Source organism: Ambystoma mexicanum, chromosome 6p (assembly GCF_040938575.1).
Source record: "Ambystoma mexicanum isolate Mex_15411 chromosome 6p, UKY_AmexF1_1, whole genome shotgun sequence".
Taxonomy (NCBI): domain Eukaryota; kingdom Metazoa; phylum Chordata; class Amphibia; order Caudata; family Ambystomatidae; genus Ambystoma; species Ambystoma mexicanum.
The window spans coordinates 484046223-484068840 of record NC_090935.1 but is presented as its reverse complement, the minus strand read 5'-3'; positions in this window follow the sequence as shown (position 1 = coordinate 484068840).

The following is a 22618-nucleotide window of genomic DNA, read 5'->3' as shown; positions in this document are numbered from 1 at the left end:
AACACATCACCATGGTCCTACAAAGATTGCGCCAACATCATGTGTTGGCCAAACCCGACAAGTGTATTTTCCATGTGTCTAAAGTCAAATACTTAGGTTTGTTTTGAGTCCTCAAGGAGTAGTCATGGATCCATCTAAGGTGGAAGCAATCCTTTCTTGGCCTGCCCCAACCACAGTGAAGCAGGTGTAGTCATTCCTAGGACTTGCTAATTCCTACCAGAAAGTAATTCCTTCATTTTCAGCTATTGTTCAACCCATCGTCCGTCTGCTATGGAAAGATACTCACTTCCAATGGACTGCCTGTCAAGAAATGGCCTTTCAGAAACTCAAACATCTGTTTACTAGTGAACCCATCCTGGCGCAACCAGACATTAGCAAACCCTTACTGGTAGAAACTGATGCCTCTGAACATGCCATCGGGGCAGTCCTTAAACAAGCTACAGAAGACGGATTGGAACACCCAATTGCTTATTTATCGCGAATATTACAGCCTTGCAAAACTCATTATTCAGTCCTGGAGAAAGAACTACTCGCCATCAGACAGGCTTTCACGGATTGGCGCCACCTCCTTTGGGGCGCTAGATATCCAGTCGTGGTCAGGAACGACCATCAGAATCTCCAGGTTTTGCAGGCCATGGAATGCCAAAACAGTCGCCAGGCACGGTGGGCCTACTTTTTTGCTCAATACCAATTCAGCATTCAACCCATTCCTGGGTCATCCAATTTATTAGCAGATGCTCTATCCCGAAGATCGGATTATATAAAAGAGGATGTACCACTCCTACCCAAGATGTTTCCCGACAAGGTGTTCATAGCACAGGCTAATTCACTCTTAGAAATGATCCGTGAAGAGACTACAACATCAGACATTTGGAAGGAGTATCTTGCAGACAATCCCTGGGCTCTCTCAGACACGGATGGATACCGCTTTAAGGACAAATGTTTAGTTGTTCCTACCCCGAAAATCCAATCCAAGATCATGAGTCTCTGCCATGACACAATCCATTCCGGGCATCGTGGAATCGCAGCCACTTACCAGACAATCAGGAGAAACTTCTGGAGGCCTCAGATGCGCTCCGACGTACACGTCTATATTTAAGCATGTTCAATCTGCAACCAGAACAAGATCAACAACAGAAAACCAGTTGGTTTGCTTCAACAACCGGAAATACCATCTCGACCCTGGGAGAACTTTGCCACGGATTTCATTGTAGATCTCCCTCCTTCCAGAGGATTTACCACCATAATGGTCACCATAGATCTTTTTTTCCCACATGGCCCATTTTACCCCTTTAACCAATTTCCCTTCGGCACCCGAGATGGCAGGAATCTTTGTCACCCATATATTCCGGTTGCATGGGCTACCCTCCAAAATCATCTCTGATCGCGGACCACAATATGTTTCCAAGTTCTGGAAGCATCTTTGTAGACAATTGGGTATCCAACGGGCATTGTCGTCTGGTTACCACCCACAAACGAATGGGATTATTGAAAGAGTAAACCAAACCCTGGAACAGTATTTGCGTTGTTTTGGATCTGAGGTACAAGATGACTGGTCACTCCTCATTCCTGTGGCTGAATTTGCCTATAATAATTCAGATCATTCCACGTCAAGGATCAGTCCATTTTTGTGTAACCAAGGATTTCACCCATCGGTGTTACCCACACTCCTGCCACCACCCACATTGACTCCTTCAGTAGACACCTGGATTGCTCAACTAACCTCCATTCACAAGCAAGTAAATGAACATTTAGAAAAGGCCAGGAATGACATAAAAAGGTTTGTGGATACTAAAAGGCGTCCCGGATCTTCTTACTCTGTCGGAGATAAATTTTGGCTCTCATCACGTTATCTGTAACGCTCACCTGACTCCAACGGATGCGCTGGCCTGGTTCGCGCTGCTGTGACCTCTTCTAAGGTGATGCGCAGGGTTCGGAAGACGGACTGGACCGGGCCCCCAAATCTGGCTTGTCTGGCTTGCAGAAGTATCCTTCTGTAGGTGAAAATAGGGGATTAACTGTATGCGGGGTAATGCAATCAGCCTCCCACTTTCCCCTCTCACCCTCCTCAAAACCCTTCTGTGATTCCTCGTAGCGTCTCACCTTAGGGTCTGGAAGGACGAGCTCTCCATCCTGCTTCTGATGCAGGGGCGCGTTGGTATCCAGTTACTTCACTGGATTTTCAGATTGGTGAGAACCAAACTTGCTTGGCTTCCAGGTAAGTTTTTTGATAAGAGGTTCCCCTTGTGTCCATGCATTAATGTACTAATGCTAGTGTCTTTTTCCCCATAGGGGCTGGGGTACGGAATGCCGGGAAACAGGCACCGACCCGAGATGAGAGGTGAAATCCTTGTAGAAATCAGGTAAGTCTTTAATGAGCGTTTTTTTTGGTAATGTCTTTTCATTCGCTCATTAACGCTGATGTCTCTTTTTCCCCTTAGGGGCCAGGGTCCGGAAATGCCAGGATGCGGCGCGGACCCGAAATGAAGAGGGAATGAATCAACAGGTAAGTCTTAACATGGAGATTTAACTTTCCTTATTCCCTTCTCTCTCTCACCTTTTGTTCTGGTCTTTTTCTCCCTAGGCGCTGGGGCGCGACTGCGAATCCGGATGATCGCTGCTGAACATGGAGGCGCCCTGTAAAGGTGAGTGGAATGCGGCGCTGCAGCGATCGACGCAATGAGCTTTTAAATAAAAGTCTTCCTTTTCAGGATTGTCGGCGAGATGTCTCCGGGATGCGGATTTAGCAGGTAAGGACTTTTCCTTCTTCTGTTCTCTTTTTCTCTTCCTTTGCAGGTGATCCAAGATGTTGGCAGGCGTGGCAGAAGTCAGGATGCAGGAGCAGACACGGTGAGCGTCCAGCTGCTAGATGCAGAACAACGCGAAGCACGTGTGGCTGTTCGGGTGGGGTTTAAATAGACTTGCAAGAAGTTCCAGGTATGTATCCTTCCTCCAATCAGGTATGTATCCTTCCCCGGCCACGCCCGGATGGTAAATTAGTCCCATAGGTAAAGTAGTTCCTTTCAGGCCTCTAGGAGGCCGGGATCCTGCAGCATGGTCTGCATCAGGTAAGTGCACCCAAGCACTTCCATAATGAGCCTGGCGCATATGGCGCCGGGACTGATGTCTTTTACGAGCCTGGCGCCATAGGCGCCAGGACACTGTCCAAAGGGCCCCTATATGGGGTTGCTGGGTCCTTCCTTGGGGACTGGATGTCCGCTTTCGGGGACGCAGGGCTTGAACCGGCTCCCCGGGAGCGGGCATCATGACAATCTTCCCAGACACCTAAGACCCAACAAGTTGGCTCCTCGCTTCTACGGACCCTTCACAGTGATAGAGATCATCAACCCAGTCGCCTTTCGACTTCAATTACCGACCATCCAAAATCCATCCTGTTTTTCATACATCACCACTGAAACCCTTCCACCAATCAACCAAACCAGTTCTTCGACATCCTCCACTCCTTGTTGACAATCAAACCGAGTTTGAAGTGTCCCGAATCTGTGATTCCAGGTACAGAAGAGGTTGTCTCCAATATTTGGTGGAATGGAAGGGCTACCCACCTAGTGAACGCACTTGGGAACCTGTCTCCAATACGAATGCACCACGCCTATTGCGACGTTTTCATTGGGCTCATCCAGGCAAACCGGGTGGAATGGAGTTTAGGAGGAGGCATGCTGTCATGAATCGGCGATATCGACCCTTCTGGTCTGCCTGGTCCCTCAGTCAATAGACATTGCTCTGTTCCTTTTCAACATGGCCGACGCTATGTTTCTGTGTGGTCTAGTCATCTGTGTAGACCTCATGCTTCCTTGAAAAGAGACACGCCCCCATGCCTCCGCGCGTCTCAATGCTTTGCTTGCCTGAGTCTCGCCGGCAAGTTGTGTGCTAGTGTCTAGCCCCTTTTCCTCGCATCCTGGTATCCTTCTTCCATCCTCCCTGGTTGCCCCTGAAGGCAAGCGTCCCCAGCCAGCACGATCCTCCCCGCAATGAGAGACAATGACGGACTCTCCCAAGTCGGGAATAAAGCCAAGACAGAGTGCGGGTGAGCTTAAATGAGAGTTTATCAATCAGAATAGGGCATGCAAAGAACTCTGCAAACTCCGAGAGCGCTCTGTCCGACAATAGCAAAGACAGGCGTATTTATTTACAAAAAACGTCATCAGTACCTACATACTATTAGGGGCACAAGTTCAATGGGATTGGGTGGCGATGACTAGCTATAGGTGCTGCTGCGATGTGGTTGGCCTTGGCTGGAGGACGTCACTTGTCAGCCTCGTGGGTTGGGCTGGGCCTGGCAGGTCAGCTGAGTTCATCCGGGCGGTGTTGTTGTGCCATTGTGGCCAGTGTCAGAGATGAATGTCTTTTCCTGACTTATTTGCCCTATGCCTTGCACACCGCAGTCATTCAGTCATTGCAATGTTATCTCCTTTAGTAAATCTATCAATAGGTTATCCTACAGGTTAATACAACACAGGAGGAATGCACCTTGTGAGGGGTTTGATGGTGATTTATCCGTGCATGGTTACCAGTGTCCTGTTTGACCGGTACCATAGGTCGTGGGGCTAAATCTCCGGGCATGGGACGGGCGGTACATGCCTTTCTGTCTCGTTAGAAGTTATTATGAATGGGCTGTTGTGTGTTGCCACAGTATTGGGTGTCTTCGTTGCACCGGGTCATAAGTCTGAGGTGTTCCGGGGGGTTGTGGGGTTTACGAGGGGGCGCCTTGGATTTATGTATTCAAGCGGAGGTTTACTGCTGGGCTGTAAATAATGCAGGTGGCATGCCGTGGCCTTGGGTGCTGTAGCGGGGACTACAAATCTTTGAAGCGGCTCCAGCCTAGTTGGGGGAGGTGGAGCAGCGTGGCGCAGGCCTTAGCTCTCTTATTTGGCAGACTTTGCAGGGTGGGGGGGGGGAGAATGGCCTTGCACATATTCACAAAGGTATTTTTCTCGTGTGTTGCCGACTTTTAATGAGAACATCATAAACATTTGAACATTCTTATAATACTCATTTGGATCACTTGAAAACATACATTTCAACTCACTACATGTCTCTCGAATATAGTCAGTTTAAGCACCTTACTAGTACATTATATTTTAACAACTACGGCATTTAGTAATATGCATATATATTTGCATTACGTGAGGTAGTAGTGTGGTTGGTGGAGCATAGAGAACGAGACCCGACACTGTCCGCGGCGGTAATGGCATATAAGGGCTGTAGATATATATACACATGACTGGCACATTTGCCCGCCTCTCTTCACCCGAGCCTTATGTACAGTTGCATTCGTCCTCCCTTGCACTCTAGCAACATTAGTTCAGTTATGGCGCGGGACCGCGGGGTGTACGGTTTTCAATGATACATATAGAGAACAATTCCCCGGAAATGCTTTTTATCATTTAAACACCCCTGCAGGGGTGTGGGTCCTCCATTGCTGGTGTCATGTAAACATGAGTTTCATACAATAATTACACAATTTTACAGGTTTCTTTAGTAGAAGTAGTTTTATGGAAAGGATACACGTATTACAGGTAGTTTTTGACATTCGTATTTGGGTATTTTTCTGCTTTCATCGGATGACCATTCTACAGTTCTCCCCACCACCCAGGCCTCGCTGACCGGGTCATGCTGGGAGCAGTGATACACTGTGGACGGTGAAATGTTACAGTGTTAGTATCTTATGCTAGCTCATGTCCGTTTTGTTCGTGGGAACGGGCTCACAGCGGATCTGCCAGGGTGCTGCGGCGACAGGGATAATTGAAACTCTCCGAGGGTGGGGGCCGCGCTACAGTCTTTGATAGGCAAAATGGTTTCTGGGCCTAGCTAAATTCAATACGTGTGGGCAATGTCTTCAGCAGGTGAACCCTCCACCACCTGGGCCCGGATGGTCTGAGGGGACGCCCAATGAGCCGTGGCCCTCACCTGGGGAGGGGATGTAGGCAAGGAGGGTTTTTTGGACCACTCCTCCCCTACATTTCCCCCCTTTCGTTACTTAAGTAACAAATTCTTTAACTCATTCAATCTCCTACACTCTTCTTCGTCCATAATTGCCTCATCCCATGCTGGTGTGCCTTTTATCGGCATCCAGGCTCTGCACACCCCCCTTAAGCTCTCACCCCTCCTAGCATATTCATCTGGGGTACAGGTTAGGTATATACATCCGCTCTCTCCTTCCAAGTCTACCCACACCTCCTGATACCATTCTAGTATACGGGGCTCTCTAATGGTGGTGTGCCATAATTTGTCTATGATATCCTTGTCATGATACCTAGGCACTAGTTGCTACCTTGGTGTATCATCAGTTCCGGTTTGTACCTGCACTTCCTGCATGGTTTGCATTGTCCCACGGGTGTTGCCCATTGTCACCATCATCATTGCACCATTAGGTACTGCGTTAGCACAACATCGAAGACCAACCTGGCACATACAAAAAATTAAAAGGAGGAACACCACAGCTGGCATCAAAAATTTCACAGTCGTTCCAAGCCATGAGGGGACCCAGGAGAAGATGTTGTCGAACCACGTACTGTCTTCTGCTCCACCTTCCATTTTCATTTTTTCTCCTAGGTTGTGTACTGCTTCGATCACATGGGACAGGGAGCCGTTTTCTGCGTCTTCGGAAGGTACGAAAGTGCAGCAGGCACTTCCAATTTTTCGGCAAACACCTCCATCCATCGCCGTCAACAGGTCCAAGACATACCTGTTTTGCATTGTCATCAGCCGTAAAGCCCTTAGTTCCACTTTTATTACGTTGAACCCTTCTTCAGTGTCATTTGCCAGCTGAATCAATTCCCAGCGTGTTATCTGGAGCCATTTTGCGTTTGCCCTTGCTTGGACACTTGAGATGAGTGAGGCAAAGAATGTTTCTGCTGAGCTGAATAATCGGTATCTGTCTGGGATCTGAGCCAACAGTTCTGATGATGCCTTTGATATGTAGTTTGATGCTCGTTTGTTACGGGTCAGCACCTCTTCCTTGCTCCCGGAAGACAGGACATACATTTGTGACTCCGCAGTCGGCTGGGCTGCACTCTGTTGTATGCGTTCCTGTGTCTTTTTGTTCCCATCGATGTGGCTTTCTGGTATTACCATTAGGGCTGAGTGCAGAGTGGCCATTGAGCAGCTGCCACTCCATGACGGGGGAAGGTGCAGGTATGCCTGGTTGCCGCATACCCAGTACGTGTCCATCAGGGCCGCTGTCCCTTTTCTCAGATCTGGGATGGTGAGGGTCTTGTTACAGTTCTTGTTTGTCCCCATGGAGGTTTTCCCCTCTCCTTTAAAACATAGTTCATAGTCTATTTTGTTTTGCAGTTTGAAGGGTTTTTCAATGGCGGTTACCCAAGTTAGTTTTGAGATGTGTTCCTTCCATACTGGTGTGCATGTTTCTTCTATCCATTGCAATTTCTCTGGTGCCACACCTCTCAGTGCTTCAGCTTTACACATTACTTCTTCATCCTTCCACTTGTTGTCCGAAAAAAGTATCCCTTGTATTACAAAAAATGCTTCCTCCAGACATACCACCCCTGCCATCTTCGGGTAGCAAGTTTTCTCGTTCTGCAGCATTCTAAAAGTAACTTCATGTGCCTGGAAGGTGTTCTTAATCCTGCATAACGTAAGATGAAGGAGACACTGGGCATCTATAATTGGCAACTGTTTGGGTAGCAATACTTTGGGTGTACCTGAAGCATGGGGAATTGTTATTGTTATTGTTATTTTGCATTTATATAGTGCCTTATATACCATTGGTATGGTCTGAAGGCGCTGATAGGTTGAACGCCCTTGGGAACCGAGGTTCGAGTCAGTAGAGAGGGTGAAGAGAGTCAAAAGGTGCGTGTGCGCACAAAGTATGTGTGCAGCTGGTGCGGGGTTAATGTGGTAGCTGCTTCATAGCGGTAGGTGTGGTGGTTGAGAGGTCAGGAGAATGTGTACGCTCTGGCGGAATTTATCCAGCTCGAGAGTGGCTGCGTTAGGCCTGAGGAGAAACGCCTGGCTGGGGGTGTTAAACCAGCGGTGGTTACTTAGAGTGATGGGGAGTGAGCGTGAGATGTTGATATGAGAACAGTTATACCGAATGGTGTCATAGTATCCCTGTGTTCTATTTGAGTGGTGGTGTAAAGAGGAGAGTAGGCGTGGGGTGTGGTATGGTATATGTTCATTCAAATGTTCCCGCATACCAATGCATATTATGTACGTCACGCAATTTATGCGATCAGGAACACACTCGCGCGTTCATAGTTCGTCTTGCGTGCTCTAGTCTATCCCTCATTTTCAGTGTGCTTCATGCATGCTCTCATGTATTCCATATGCATGCACTCCTGTCCTCCCCGCGCATGCACTCCAGTCTGCCTATGCGTTCATATTACTTGACCGCCCTACGTATTTGTTGGTTTCATACATTCGTCCGCTCCACTCGTTCATCCGTTCTATGAATTCATCCGCTCTACGTATTGATCCGCTCCATGTATTCGTCCGCTCCACTTATTCGTCCGTTCTTCCCATTCGTCCGTTCCACCCATTTGTCCGTTTCACCCATTCGTCCGCTCCACACACAGACACATACACATCTGTTCTGCAAATTTATCCGTTCTACGTGTTGACCCGCTCCACACACTTGTCGGCACCATTCCAGATATTTATCGGCACCATAGACTCATCCATTCCATACACTCATTTGTTCCACCTACTCATCAGTTCCACATATTTGTCCGCTCTACATACTCGTCCGTTCTATGTACACCGCTCTCCTCATCGTGCTCGTCCGATCCATTAGTTCAGCCGTTCTACCTATTCGTTGGCTCTGATTTACGTGTTCGTCTGTTCCACATATTTTTCTGCTCTGCGTACTCGTACGCCCTGCTCCCCACACTCAGCTATTCCCCACACTCAGCCATTGCCACACTCAGCCATTCCCCACACTCAGCCATTCCCCACACTCAGCCATTCCCCACACTCAGCCATTCCCCATACTCAGCCATTCCCACACTCAGTCATTCCCCACACTCAGCCATTCCCCACACTCAGCCATTCCCCACATATCCAGCCATTCCCCACACTCAGCCATTCCCCACACTCAGCTATTCTCTCCTCCGCCCTCTCATCCTCCACATACTTCCGCCCTCTTCATTCATCAGCTCTCGACACTCATCCACTCTCGACACTCATCTGAATCCACATGCTCATGCGCTCTACAATCATTTGCTCTCTAGACTCATCCGCTCTCCAGACACATGCGCTTTGCAGACTTATCCGCTCTCCGGACTCATCCGCTCTCCAGACCCATCCGCTCTCCAGACTGAATGAGGGAGCAGACATAGCAGCTCTCGTTTGTTGTTTGTTTAGCTGTTGCACTCATATCCGCATACCATTTATTCGTCTCGTGGGGGTGTCGTGGGTCTTCCATTCTATCTACTAACCCATAGTACTCATCATACTTCCTCCTTTCAGCTCCCCTTTTTCTTCTGTTATTTCTTTTCCTAATGTACTTCCCGGCTTCAAGGGTGACAGACACAGTAGACCCCCCTTTCTCCTTCCCGCCCCCCTTCACCCAATCATCATATAATATTTCATGTGTTGCTTTCATTCTTCCATTTTCTTCCATTCTATTATTTGACAATGTGTCTGTAGCTATGGGGGCAGGTTGGCTGGTAGGGGTGTTATACAACCAGGATATGGCGGAGGGGTTTCGGTCGTTCAGACTGTGAGCATTGTAATTAGATATCTTTGGCGGGGACACTGTGTTATTTTGCATTTCACCCTGTAGCTCTTCGTTTTTTATCATGACAGCATTGGATGGTGTTGTATAATAACCCCATACAAGTTTCGTCCCGTCCCATACCAAGAAGTCACCTTCCTTAGTATTTACACTCGTGGTTGCATTACTTACAGTAGTGCTGTTAGTCCCTCCCCCCTCGTTTATCTCGATAGAGATAAACGCTATTAACCAGTATGTAACCAGGCCAAACATTAGTGTAAAAAACAATGTAATACACACTGATAGTCCACATTCATACGAATATCTGCATTTCTCAGTTAACCACTCTCTAACTCTAGTAAATGTATCCGTTGCAGGCTGCCCGTTAGATGCCATGGTAGTTCCTGTTCGAGATATAAAAGTGCATTAAGTGCATGAATGTAAACATTTTGTGGGCACTACCAGTGCCAGTTATATATTGACGAGGAATGGAAGCGGGTAGGGTTGCGGGGAAGGGTATTCACAGACAAGGGTGTAAACACGTCATAATTTGATCACTTCATTAATTACATATAAGTCCACCAGATAAAAAAGAAAAAAACATTTTTTTTTTTCTTTTCAGTAACATCTTAAAAAGAATGCCAGTATACTTATCAGTCATTTTCCCATTCAAGTCTGTTACTGTCACACATACACAAGTTCATATTCAGACATTCTGCTCAGCTGCACCGTTTGCTGTTGTCTGTGCCTCCTCATCTACCTCCTCCTGCACATTACTATATGCTTTTCGTACATCTGTCAAGTGTACCCAGTATTTTAAGCCCTTTACTTTTACTGCCGTGGGCGTGCAGAACACTGCCTCGTATGGGCCATGGAACCGTGGTGCATTCCATCGACGCACAAAACTCCTGACATAAATGAATTCGCCCGGCATCAGCTGTAGCTGTTGCTCAGGCTCCGTGACAGACCCTGTTATGTTTCCCTCCTCTCTCGTGAAGGGTGACGATAGCTGCTTTGATATTGCGCGCGCTGCCCTTGTCAATTTCTTCAAATAGTCTGTGAACTCTTCTCCCAATATCGCGGCGCTTCTGTGTGCATCTGAGTGTTCGCGCAGTGGAGAGTGTGCTGTGCACATTCGTCTCCCAGTCACGATCTCGTGCGGGGACAAATGGTGGTCTTTGCTTGGCTGATTTCTCAGCTCAAATAGCGCAAGGGGCAGACAGTAAATCCAATTTATTTTCAATGAAAAGCATAGTTTTGATAACCTGCCTTTTAAAAGTCCTTTCATCTTTTCCACTACGCCATTACTTTGAGGATGATAAATCGAACACAATTTATGTTTTATTCCCAATAATGTAGTAACTTCCTTGAAAAGCTCATTTACAAAGTGAGTGCCATTATCTGAGCGAACAACGTCACAAATTCCCCAGCGAGGGAACACTTCCCTCACTAGGAACTTTGCAGCGCTTTTGGCATCAGGTCGTGCACATGGTCCTGCTTCTACCCACCTTGAGAATGGGCATACAACCACGATCATGTACCGTGCTCCATTACACCTTTCCCCCATGTCCGCGTAATCAATATGTAGCTCTCTGAATGGGCCAATGGGTTTTGGAATTGTTCCCCGGAGCGTGCGTAATGTCATTCCTGAATTGTATATCTGACATGTTGTGCATTCCATCGCTAATCGAGAGACATGCTCCTGGAGACAGGGCACGAACCATTCTTCCTGTATTTCTGCTGCGATGTGCTGTTTGGTATTGTGTGCAGGGAAGTGTAGTTGTTGAAATGCAATTTCTAGTAACTTGATTGGCATTACCACTTTCCCTGAGTTATTTTGCCGCCACAGTAAGTCTGTCGCCGACTTGCTGCACCCTCGTTTTGTCCACATCAATTTTTCGTCTGCACTAGCTCCTTCCTGTAATTCTAGTATTTGTGATATAGGCATCATGTTGTACCCTTCTGGGAACTCTTCGTTTGTCTTGTTCTTCAGCATGTACTCACCTGCTTCATATTTCTGAAAATAGGAAGCCTCCTTGGCGGCAGCGTCCGCTGCCGCGTTTTCCAAAGACACAACGTCTGTGTTGGATGTATGCGCTTGGCACTTCACTATTGCTACCGCAGTTGGGTTTAGTAGGGCCTCAATTAACTCTTTCAACAATTCTGCATGCTGTACTGGTGTTCCGTCTGCCCGTCGAAATCCCCTCCGCCCCCATCTCGCTAGACCTCCATGTACTGTCGTCGTCATGTAAGCTGAGTTTGTATATATTGTCACTGCGCAACCCTTTGCTGCATGTAGTGCTTCTATGAGCGCAATCAGTTCTGCTGCTTGTGCGGAGTAATGTGATGGGAGGCGGTACTGTACTAGTGTTTCATATTCACCGTCTTCTAACCTCACCACTGCCATGCCAACATGTTTTTCTCCCGTGTCCACATCAATCGATGCAGACCCATCCACAAAGTACACTTCCCCCTCGCTCAGGGCGTTCTCACACACCACTGTGTCCTCCCCTCGTTCTCCTGTGTAAGTTGCACAATCGTGGTCCTGCATGTCCTCTAGTGTGCATGCTTCTGTAATGAATGTTGCGGGGTTCACTGTCTTGCATCTCACCACATGGATATTGGCGCTAGACAATATGATCTCATAGGCTGTTGCCCGCTGTGTCGTCAGTGTGCTTTTTGACCTCTCAAGTATTGCAAATAGTGAATGTTCCACAAACAATGTGACAGGGCATCCCATTACTATTGTGGCACTTTTCTCAATCGCGAACGCGGCTGCAACGAGTGATTGCTCGCACGCGAAATGGCCTTGCATCACGGCATCTAAAGTATCACTATAGTAAGCCAAAGGCTTGTGTCCTAGGGACGTCTTTTGTGTCAGAACAGCTGTCATGAGTGTTCCCTTGCAGTGCGAGAATAGGTAAAATTCACGTCCATAATCAGGATTTGCTAGTACTGGAGCGCTTGAAATTAACTCTTTTAATGATTTGAATGACGCGCTCATTTCTTCTGACCATTCTATTTTTTTATTTTCCTGTTGTGCTTCTTTGAGTGCTTGTAGTAGGGGTCTCGTGTATGCTGCATAGTCTAATATCCATGCTCGGCAATAGTTGCACATTCCCAAGAATTTCTACATGTCTTTCACTGTTGTGGGTTCTCCTACTGATTTTATCGCTTCTACCCTGTTGGGGATTATTCTTTTTCCATCTTTTGATATCAGCTGTCCCAAGTATAAGACCTCTGTCAGACAGTACTGTAGCTTTTCCTTGTCTACCTTGTACCCCTTATTGGCCAATAGAGTCAGGAGCGTTGTTGAATCCTTTCTACATGTTTCTTCGTCTTGTGCACACACTAGTAAATCGTCTACGTACTGAATGATCGTACTCTCAACTGATAGGTTTCCCAAGTCTTCATGCAATATGCGGTTGAATATGCTTGGGCTCTCACAGTATCCCTGCGGTAATCTGCAGTGTTCATATCTCTTTCCCCCTAGTGTGAATGCTGTCAGGTATCTACTCTCTTCAGCCAGGGGGATTGAGAAAAATGCGTTTTTCAAGTCAACTACTGTGAAGTGTGATGCCGTTTTTGGGATGCTGCATAATATTGATGCAGGGTTCGGGACCAAAGGGAACTCTTTCTGAATTACATCATTTAGGGGGCGTAAATCCTGTATCATCCTCCAAGACCCTCCTTTCGCTTTTTTGATTGGATAAATACATGTGTTACATGGGAAGTTTGAAGGCACTATTATCCCTTGTGCTAGTAGTGCATCTATTGTCTCTTTTATCCCTTGCTCAGCTTCACGGGACAATGGATACTGTTTCACTCGGGGTAGAATTGCTCCTTGCTTTAGTCTTATTATTACAGGTTGTACTCCATGCAACAGGCCTACATCATGGGGGCCTGTTGTCCACAAATTATTTGGTACGAGTCTCATGTCATAATCAAAGAATGATGGCGGTGCTCCTATCACTGCCATCAGTTGAGCGGGGATTTCCCTAGCTTGAAACAAAATGTCACAGGGCATCGCTATTTCCATTACAATTTCACCATCCCCCTCTGCATCTGAAAAGAGATCCTCATCTGTTAAGTCTCTTAGGGCGATGTTGGCATTCGTGCACAGTACTGTACGCCACTCGCATCCTTCCATATCTACTCCAATCACCGCAATCCTTTTCGCTGATACCTGTACAGCGTGCAAGTCTAATGATACCACTGACCCTGGTGCTGTGTCGGGGCACACTATGGGGCGGAAGAGGAATTCTGCTGGAATCCTCCAATCCATCTTCCTCAGCTCTGGAACTATGAGGGCCAATGTCTTTAGCCCTTCAATAAACATTTCCTCGTTCTTCCGCAAACCTCGTACTTCTTGTGTGGTCGTGTGGGCATGCACTACCAACATTGCACGCAATGGGCATATTCCAGGTGTTGAACACACTATACCTCTCTCAGTGAATGATATAGTCATGTTGAGTTTACTCAGGAGATCCCTTCCTAGTAAATTTATTGGTGAGTGTTCATAATACAGTAAGGGTGTCTTTACAGTCTCCCCCCCCCACTGTTACGTCCAATGCTTCTGTGTAAGGAACTTCAATTACAGCCCCAGAGAACCCCTGCGTCTCTAACTTCCGGTTAGATAACGGGAACCGGCCCTCTCTGATACATGATTTCTCCGCTCCCGAATCCACCATGAATATGAACTGCTTGTCTCCTATCTGCGCTCCTACCAATGGTTCCTCTGCTGCATCGTAGGTGGTAGATAGAACTGACACGCAAGTGTTCTCTGTGGGCTGTCCTATGCAGGGTGTCTCATCGCCCGCCCTTCATTAAAGACACTTCCTGAAACTACTGACACGCCGTTGTAAGGTGCTGGTGCGGGGGCCCCGTTTGCTGCTGTCGCAAAAGGGTTGCCTGGCGTGTACTGCAAGTTGCCATTGTTTTGTGGGTGGTTCTGTGTTCTATACTGGTGCCCCTGTTGTTGCTCATTATTACCTTGGCCTGGGTTTCTCGGGTGTTGTTGTCCCACTGGAAGACCATATGGGCTCCCCGGGTGGGGATGGCCATACTGTTCTACCTCTTGGGACCCGTTGTTGGGTCTGGCTCTGCACTCCCTAGAGTAATGCCCCCATCTTCTGCAGTTCCAGCAACTCCCTTGTGCACCTCTAGGGCCCTGCCATCCATTTCCTCCCATTCCCCCGTACCCCGGTCCACCTCCTCTTCGGCCCCTGTACCCACCTCGTCCCCCTCGAGGGGTCCACTCTTGCCACTGCGGACCTCCGCCTTGCTCCTGCTCGTTCCACTGCCGCTGTCCTGCTCCAGCCCAATTAGTTGCCATCCTTCCTTGTATTGCTATCAGCCCCTCCTCCTCCTCATCTCCCTCCCTGCTGTGGGGGAGTGCGGCTACAGCCACTGCGACCTTCACCAACTTTGTCTGCACTAGTTTTGCTTCGTCTGCCAATCTCTTCTGCGCCACCTCCTTCTCCCGTTCCTTTATTCTCTTACAATGGTGTACTATTATGCTCTGGATCTCAGGCCATCCCTTTGCTTCAATACCTGCTATCTTGTCGAGCGCCTTTTGCACTTCCTTTGGGAGCCCTCTTTTTATAATGAAGTAAAATAAAGATGTCGATTGATACCAGGGCGTGCCCATTTCTGTTCTCCACATCTCTTGGACCCGAAAAATGTAATCCATAGCCTCCTCCCCGTCATTCATTGTACACTGCATTACTGACTGTAAGTCTGGCGTATCTGGAAACGTTTCTCGCAAGGCATCCCACACCCGTGCACGCACTGTGTTAAAGGAGGCCCCGTCATGGCGGTCGCAGTCTAATGTTACTCCCGGGAAACCGGCCTTGACCCATACTCTATCAGCCTGATCCCCCACTGCTGATACAAGCAAGCTCTTCACATCTCCTATCGCTAGGGGTACCCCAGCAGTGTGTTTCTCAAAGGCGTATATCCACTTACTTGCCCCTCCCGATAACGGGGGCAATAGCTTTAATAAATTGGCTTTATCCATCTGAGCCCATGGGATATAATTCGGCCTCCCTCCTCCCCTATGTATCAATGGGAGCTGTAGCCTTCCTTTTGTCGTTGCATCTACACCCGTTTTGGCTGCTGATGTTCCCAGTGATGCCATTTTCCCCACCCTATTCCTTAATCGCCCCGTCCACTCATCATCCAGTGTTCTCATTGAACATGTACCATCCACCTTTCACTTCCCCCACCCATTGCCATGCTCAACCTGTCGCTTTCTTCTAAATCGTCCCTTATATCACATAGTAGTTCCTCTCTGTCCCCTATAGGCCTTTCTTCATTATCAATACCTCCCTCTCGTGTCCCTACTTCGATTATTCGTGTCGGTTCTTCCTCAATTCTGAACAGTATCTCACCTTTTTTCCACCCATCTTCAAGTGTTCTATTCTCACTCGGCGCTCTAGACGTGCGCCCTGATCTTGCTGCATTAAGTGCGGTTTGTTCACATATGTCTTTTATCCTTGCGAGCTCATCTTTCGCTATTGAGAGTCTTGATTGTAAATCATCTGTTAGCTTTTCTATGTCCACCCTTTGTGTACATGCCTGGGCTCGCTCCCTTGTACTTTCATATGGCGGGGGTGCCGTTGGCCGGTGGGGTGTAGTAGTTGTCAGGGGAGGAGGGACATAAGTGGGGTCACTGTACCCTTCTGCGGGCACAGGCTTGTTTAATACCGGGTACAAGCTTATTACCTCTACTTGTGGCTCTACATTTGACGATTCTTTACCATCTTTCTGTATCATCAGTGGATTGTCAGTGGTGGAGGGTAGGTCAGGATTTAATGCTGGTGCTTTAGGCGGTGGTATCTCTTCAAATAACCATCTAGAGATCTAATATTTCCCTCCTATTGTGCAACTGCTTCCCCTTGTATTTCAAACAAATGCATGTGGCCACCATATCCAGAACACTTTTATCAAATGACCCTCCCTCGGGCCATATCTGGGGTAACCCCTCTCCCTTCAGCTCTGTTATCCACTGGTCATGATATTTCTTAATTCGCTGCGCGTACCCTGTTAGGTTCTTACAGATATGTGATAAGGGTGTTTCGGCCCCCATCTTTGTGTTTTCCTAGTACTTCTCTGTCTCTGTGTGTCCACAATTACAATGTAAACCTATTACCAATATGGGTTTCGTCTTCTACTTCACATTCAATAATGGGCTCCTTTGTACTCTTCCCCCTGCCTGCGCAATGCAAAACTGGCTGTACACAGTCTCTATGTTATTCTCTTTGGGGGGGGCACATGCAAGAGCAAACCATCAGTGATTTTGACAATATTAACCTGGAGATCAAAAAGGTACACACTCACTTCACCTTGTCATTTTTGTCTTCAAGAAGCTTTATCCAGCCACACTTACCATGACCATTCAATTACCATACATTTATAACCATTTTACACACCCACAGCACCAAATTGTCTTCCGACGCATACGAGGTGCACACACCTCTCTGTAACACTCTATTCACAATTCAAGCTGCCCTCCATTTCCTCCCTAGCCGGCTGTCCCTGTCCGTCTTATTCAGATATATGGATGCGCATATATATATATTGGTCTGCTCTTCCCTCTTCTAGTAGGACTCTCTCTCTCTTTTACTTCCTCCCTAACGTTTTGTACTGATCTCACTTTTAATTTCCCCCAGCCCTAAAGAAAAGAATAGAAAGAAGAAATAGCAGTCACTAATATATTCTCCGTGTCCCCCTTTGCCAGACACTTTTATCTTATTTTCCACTTCTTCATATATTCCCAGTACTAGTCAAGATAGCACTATGCGGCGCCGCCTTCCACCCCCTTTCGGAGCTAGGTTCCCGTCACTTTTATATCTTATTCACCTCTTAATCCTAATGGCCATATGCAAAGAAAAAGCAAAGAAAGTTTAGGATGATCCTTAGTAGATCTGCGTACCCCCCTTTTCTACCCCTCTTCGTTCTCTGTCCTAAATTTCTTCCTCCACTCCCTTTACGATCGCTCGCACTCAATACTCACGTGCCCGTCTTGAACCGATAGTCTCCGAAACTGGGTCCGTCCAGGCAGTGTTGCTGTAACGCTCACCTGATTCCCGTAGAGGCGCCGGTCTTGGCTGGGCGTATACCGTATCTTCAAAGGTGATGTGTAACACACGGCTGGCTCTTTGGGCTGGACCTCTGTGCACTGTATGTTTGACTCGAAGGGTAAGATGTCTGCAGATAGAAAATATGGGATTAAGGAACTGGGTTATTGAATGTCTCTCTCTTCTTCCCTTTCTCTTCTCCTGTAGAACCCCAAAGGTTAACGCTCTCACCTTAGGTAAGTGAACGCCGTGCTCTCCATCTGCCTCGGGCAGGGTGCTGTAACCAGTTTCTTCACTGGATAAGGGGAGCAGGCCTCTTGACTTCAGAGGACTGCTGTCCGTCGTTTACTGCACGAACGGTAAGTTTCGAGTAATTCTAATGTCTTTAAAGTCTTTAGTAATGATGTTTCTTGTTTTGCAGGGTTCCGGCGATGGCGGATGACGGGCTGAAGTGAGTTGAAGATGGAGCCCGTGTGATGAATAGAAGCGCCTGGAAGCACGTAAGTAAGCGCTAGTTGCCTGCTTCACGATGCGCTCTAACTGTCTTTTTATTTTGCAGGTATAAGTTCGGAGCGGCTGCAGGGTGCCGGAATACCCACTGGGTTAGATGTGGAAAGGAGTAATGGCACGTGAGTATTAAAGTTCCCCAATGTCTTTAAACGCACCTTGTTTTGTCTTTCAGATGTGGGATGCAGCGCCGAAGGCCTCCGGAGCGTGCGAAGAGTTGGTAAGCTTTTGTCTTTCAGATGCCGGAATGCAGTGTGAAGACCTCCGGAGCGCACGAAGAGTAGGTAAGCCTTTGTCTTTCAGATGCCGGAATGCAGCGCGAGGCGTTGGTGACAGCCGATGGACCAGGTAAGTGAAGAGCTGTCACTGAAGACCGTAATGCTAACCTGTTCTTTCTTGTCTTTATAGGTGTTGCTGAAGACTGGATTCAGGATGGTAAGCCTTTTCCCTTAGGCCCAGGATCAGATGCAGAAGACACGATGAGCGTTCTGCTGCAGAGGATGCAGAATAACGCAAAGCAAGATTCATCCATCGGGTGTGGTTTAAATAGCCTCCTGTAGTGCTTAGGTGTCTCCTTCCACAGCCACGCCTAGGTAAGAAAAGAGTTCCTGCTTTCCAGAAGAGTTCCAGTGTTCTGAATCTAGGGAGTGGCTCCTACCCCACCCAACAGGAAAAGTAGTTCCAAACAGAAGAGGATCAGAGGCTCAACTGGCAGGCAAGTAAGCAGCATGGTCTGTTGCAGGTAAGTCCACCCAAGCATTATGAGCCCGGCGCTTCCAGCGCTGTGACTGGGCATATTTATGAGCCTGGTGCCACTGGTGCCAGGACTGGGTCCAAAAGGTCCCAATTGGGACTGGTTGGCACTCGGAACCTGGGTTATGGATCAGCTTCCAAGGGATTTTGGAAAACCCTGACCTTTTGGAAGCAGAGATCATGACAGTACCCCCCCTCAAGGCCCCTCCCAAACCGGGCTTCTCCGGGGGTTTTGGCTTGTCAGGAAATGTTCGGTGAAATCTTTTGATTAGGCGAGGAGCATGGACATATTCAGCAGGTTCCCAGGATCTCTCTTGGGGGCCGTAGCCTTTCCAGTCAATTAGGTAAAATAGTTTAGATTTGGAGATCTTGGAGTCCAGAATGCATTTGACTTCAAACTCGAGTTCTCCACCAACTAGGATAGGTTTTGGAGATTTAGTTAGTCGGGTTTGAGGTTGCACGGGTTTTAATAGAGAGACGTGGAAGACCGGATGTATCTTCATGTGCGGGGGCAAGTCCAACTTGACCGCTACTGGGTTTACTATGGTAGTGATGGAATAGGGACCAAGGTATCTTGGGTTGAATGTGCGTGGCCCTTTTAGAGGTAGATATTTGGTGGATAACCAGACTTGATCCCCTACTTGATATTGAGGGGCTTCCTTCCGATGTTGATCTGCTCCTTTCTTGTATTGTTCTTTAGCCCTTTGAAGGTGAGAAACAGCTTCCTTAAAGGCTTGGGTGATTGTAGAATGCAGGTAGTCTACTGCTGGTGTTTCAAGATCTTGGAGGGGATCCAACTCCGAGGTTCGAGGGTGACTGCCGTACAAAAGAAAAAACGGGGTTTTCCCAGTTCCCGAATGGACAGAGTTATTGTAGGCATATTCGGCTATCCAAAGGATGTCTTTCCAAGTTTTTTCAGTTTGTTGCAGCATGCAGCGTAAATACTGTTCCAGAGTTTGATTGGTCCTCTCGGTTTGTCCGTCGGTCTGAGGGTGGTGACTGGTCGATAGTCTCACATCAATTTGAGCCAACCGACAGCAACTTCGCCAAAAATGAGAAATAAATTGACTACCTCGATCCGAAATTAGAACCGAAGGAAAACCATGCAGTCGGACGATGTTTTCGAGTAATTCTCGGGCCAGAGTTGCTGCTGTTGGCAAGCCTTTGAGCGGAATGAAATGCGCCATCTTGGAGAATAAGTCCACGATTACTAGAATCGTATTGTATCCGGAGCATGGAGGTAGATCGGTGATGAAGTCCATAGAAAGCGTATGCCAAGGGCGAGGTGGGATGTCAATAGGGCGTAAGAGGCCTGCTGGTCTTTCCTTTTGACTCTTGTTTTGGGCGCATACTCCACAGGACATTATAAAGTCTCTGATATCTTTTTTCCAAGACGGCCACCAGAAGTAGCGCTTGATCTTTTCTGAGGTCTTGGCCATACAGGGATGTCCTTCCATTAAAGAATCGTGATAACAAGAGATTACTTTTTTCTGTAAATCTGTGCTGGGTAGGTATTATGGTTCTTGGAAATACAATAAGTTGTCCTTTACTGCAAAGTCCTTTCCCTGCAGATGCCAATTCTGTATGTCTGCTGGAGTTACAAGTTGCCTGGCTTTATCCTTAGCTTCCTCTATGGATTCTGTGGCGATTACACCCAGAATTCTTTGTTCGGGAATGATTGGTACAGGTGTAGGGTTGATCAAGTGTTCTTCCACTCCCATCCGAGAAAGGGCATCAGCTTTACCGTTCTTTGTACCAGGTCGATAGGTAATTATGAAGTCAAACTCGGCAAAGAATAATGCCCAACGGAGTTGTCTAGAGGATTGGGCTTTTGCGGTTTTCAAATATTGCAGGTTTCGGTGATCCGTAATCACAGTAACGGTGTGTCGGGCCCCCAGCAGATAATGCCGCCAAGCCTTAAAGGCAGACTTGATAGCCAGAAGTTCCTTGTCAGTAATCGTGTAATTGATTTCAGGAGGCGAGAATTTGCAGGACCAAAATGCCACGGGGTGCAACTGATTGGTTACCGGGTCCTTTTGTGATAGAACTGCCCCCATGGCAAGACTTGAAGCATCAGTTTCCACGATGTAGGGGAGTTCGGGGCGAGGGTGTTTTAAGATTGGTGCAGAGATAAATTTAGTCTTCAAATCCTGGAAAGCCTGTTCCGCCTCGGTAGACCATTCAAAACGTTTGTTTTTCTTTAACAAGGCAGTGATGGGCTGGACTATTCGAGAGAATTCGGGGATAAACCTGCGGTAAAAGTTAGCGAAGCCTAACATGCTTTGCACACCTTTTACGGAGGATGGTGATGGCCATTTGAGAACTGCATCGACCTTCTTTGAATCCATACGCACTCCGCCAGGTGATAATATGAATCCCAAGAATTCAACTTCAGTCACGTTGAAAACACATTTTTCCAACTTAGCGAAAAGTTTGTGTTGATGCAATCTTTCGAGGACCATTTTCACGTGTTTCCGATGTTCAGATTCCGATGAAGAATAAACGAGGATGTCGTCAATGTAAACAACAACACACACATCTATGAGCTCTCTGAGGACATCGTTCATAAAATATTGAAAGGCGGCCGGGGCATTGCAAAGTCCGAAGGGCATGACCTGATATTCAAATAGCCCATACTTGGTGCGGAAGGCCGTCTTCCATTCATCGCCCTCTTTTACTCGTACCAAGTGGTAAGCTCCTCTAAGATCCAGCTTTGTATATATGCATGCTTTTCTGACTTGGTCCAGGAGTTCAGGGATCAAAGGTAACGGATATCTATTCTTAACGGTGATCTGGTTCAGGGAGCGATAATCTATACAAGTTCTAAGGTCTCCTTCCTTTTTTGGAACGAAGAACAAAGCTGAAGAAGCAGGGGACTTGGAAGGACGAATAAACCCATTTGCCAGGTATTGATCCAGGTATTGTCGAAGGTGAAGGTTCTCAGGCTCGGTGAGGGCATAAATTCTACTACAAGGAGGAGTAGATCCAGGTATCAGGTCTATCTGGCAGTCATAAGACCTATGAGGAGGTAGAGAGTTAGCCTGATCCTTCCGGAAAACATCTTGGTATTCTAGGTATTCGGGAGGTAACTGGGGAGTCTCTGAAGAAATTGCTGCCAGTGCAACACCAGGTGGAGGGTGACAAGTAGAGACACATTCTGGAAACTGGACCGTTCTTGCTCGCCAATCGATCAGAGGATTGTGTTTCTCTAACCAAGGTATTCCTAGAATAATCTGAAACTGAGGGGCCTTGATCACATCGAATACGATCTTCTCATGGTGTCCATCTTGACTTACTAGCGTCACCTCTTGAGCGGTATGCGTTACTGGCCCGGAGGCTATCTCCGTACCATCCACCGTAGTAATGACGTCCTTTACAGCCTTGGGACAAAGAGTTAGATTCATCCTCAAAACCATTTCATGATCCACATAATTGCCGATGGCACCACTGTCGACTTAAGCTTCAATTGCATGTAATCGATCCGGATTATCAGGGCTAATGAGAACCATAGGTATCACGAAATGCGAGGTCACAGAACTGGTTTTCACGCTCGGCAAGAGGACCTCTATTCTTGTCGGGCGAG